We start from the raw sequence: 2,550 nt of genomic DNA on the forward strand, positions 1-2,550 counted from the left end.
CATGTTGACTTGCTGAGTCAACATTTTGTTCTGAGCCAATATGGCATTCAGAGCATCAATTTCAAGAACTCCCTTCCTCTGAGGCGTCCCATTATTCACGGAATTCCTCTCAGAAGTGTACATGAATTGGGTATTTGCAACCATGTCAATAAGTTCTTGAGCCTCTGCAGGCATTTTCTTTAGGTGAATGGATCCACCTGCAGAATGGTCTAGTAACATCTTAGAGAACTCAGATAGACCATAATAGAATATATATATCATGGTCCATTCTGAAAACATGTCAGAAGGACATCTTTTGGTCATCTGCTTGTATCTTTCCCAAGCTTCATAGAGGGATTCACCATCTTTTTGTTTGAAGGTCTGAACATCCACTCTAAACTTGCTCAGTTTTTGAGGAGGAAAGAACTTAGCCAAGAAGGCCGTGACCAGCTTATCCCAAGAGTCCAGGCTATCCTTAGGTTGTGAGTGCAACCATGTTCTATCTATGTCTCTTACAGAAAAAGGGAAAAGCATGAGCCTGTAGACTTCAGGATCTACTCCATTAGTCTTAACAGTCTCACAGATTTGCAAGAACTCAGTTAAAAACTGGTAGGGATCTTCTAATGGAAGTCCATGAAACTTGCAGTTTTGTTGTATTAGAGCAACTAATTGAGGTTTCAGCTCAAAATTGTTTGCTCCAATGGCAGGAATTGAGATGCTTCTTCCATCAAACTTGGATGTAGATGCAGTATAGTCACCAAGCATTCTCCTTGCATTATTGTTGTTAGGTTTGGCTGCCATATCCTTTTCTTGTTCGAAAATTTCAGTAAGGTTGTCTCTGGATTGTTGTAATTTAGCTTCTCTTAGTTTCCTCTTTAGAGTCCTTTCAGGTTTAGTGTCAGCTTCAACAAGAATGCCTTTTTCCTTGTTCCTACTCATATGAGAAAGAAGAGAACAGAAAAGGAAGAGGAATCCTCTATGTCACCGTATAGAGATTCCTTTATGTTAGTAGAAGAAGAAAGGGAATAAGAGAGAAGAAGAATGAATAATCCAAACACAAGGGTGAGGATAGGGGCAGAGATTTGAGATGAAGAGAAGTATTAGTAAATAAATAAATAAATAGAATAAGATGAGAGAGAGAAGTTTTCGAAAAAAAAATTTTTGAAAAGGAGTTAATGATTTTCAAAAATTAAAGGAAGAAATAAAATTAAAATTTAAAATTTAAAACAGTTAGTTAATTAAAAGAATTTTTGAAAAAGAGGGAGAAATTTTCGAAAATTAGAGAGGGAAAAGTAGTTAGGTGGTTTTGAAAAAGATAAGAAATAAACAAAAAGTCAATTAGTTAGTTGAAAAAGATTTGAAAATCAAATTTGAAAAGATAAGAAGATAAGAAGATATTTTGAAATCAAATTTTTGAAAAAGATAAAATTTTGAAAAAGATATGATTTGATTTTTGAAAAAATTTTGAAAAGATAAGATTTTTAAATTTGAAAATTTGACTTGACTTATGAGAAATAGATAAGTTTCAAAATTTTTTTGACTAAGTCAACTCAAATTTTTGAAATTTTGAGAGAAAAAAGGAAAATATATTTTTTTTATTTCTTAAATTTTTAATGATGAGTAAGAAAAACACAATTATGACCCAAAACATGAAAATTTTGGATCAAAACACATGATGCATGCAAGAACACTATGAATGTCAAGATGAACACCAAGAACACTTTGAAGATCATGATGAACATCAAAAACGTATTTTTGAAAAATTTTTAATGCAGAGAAAACATGCAAGACACCAAACTTAGAAATATTTAATGCTTAGACACTATGAATGCAAAAATGCACATGAAAAACATCATACAACACAAAACAAGAAAATTTAAAGATCAAACAAGAAGACTTACCAAGAACAACTTGAAGATCATGAAGAACACTATGAATGCATGAATTTTCGAAAATTGCAAGAACGAGATGAATATGCATTTGACACCAAACTTAAAACATGACACAAGACTCAAACAAGAATCACAAAATATTTTTCTTTGATTTTATGATTTTATGATTTTTTGTATTTTATTTTATACTTTTCGAAAAACATATAGGAAAAAGAAAGTAATGAATCCAAAGTCCTCAATCAAAATCCTATGAATTAGACATGGCTAAATAGCCAGCCAAGCTAAAACATGTTATATGAAACTCTAGAATTCATTCTTGAAAACTCTGAAAATTTTCAAAAATAGGTGATAATTTTTTGAAAGATTTTTGAAATTTTTTTTGAAAATAAAACAAAAAGAAAATTACCTAATCTGAGCAACAAGATGAACCGTCAGTTGTCCAAACTCGAACAATCCCCGGCATCGGCGCCAAAAACTTGGTGGACGAAATTGTGATTCATACTTAAATTGTTGTTCGAAATTGATTCCCAGGTAATGGCCCCAAAGACTTGGTGCTCAATACCATGGTCTAAACATAATTTCACAACTTCGCTCAACTAACCAGCAAGTGTACTGGGTCGTCCAAGTAATAAACCTTACGTGAGTAAGGGTCGATCCCACGGAGATTGTTGGTATGAAG

General features: G+C 32.6%; 1 non-coding gene across 1 annotated transcript; it reads left to right on the forward strand.

The window, feature by feature from the left end:
• The first annotated feature begins 277 nt into the window (after positions 1–277).
• Positions 278–381, forward strand: LOC127747021 (small nucleolar RNA R71). Its single transcript, XR_008008826.1, has one exon. It is a non-coding gene; the product is annotated as a small nucleolar RNA R71 (small nucleolar RNA).
• The last annotated feature ends 2,169 nt before the right edge of the window (positions 382–2,550 follow it).

This window comes from Arachis duranensis, chromosome 4, assembly GCF_000817695.3.
Source record: "Arachis duranensis cultivar V14167 chromosome 4, aradu.V14167.gnm2.J7QH, whole genome shotgun sequence".
NCBI classification, from domain to species: domain Eukaryota; kingdom Viridiplantae; phylum Streptophyta; class Magnoliopsida; order Fabales; family Fabaceae; genus Arachis; species Arachis duranensis.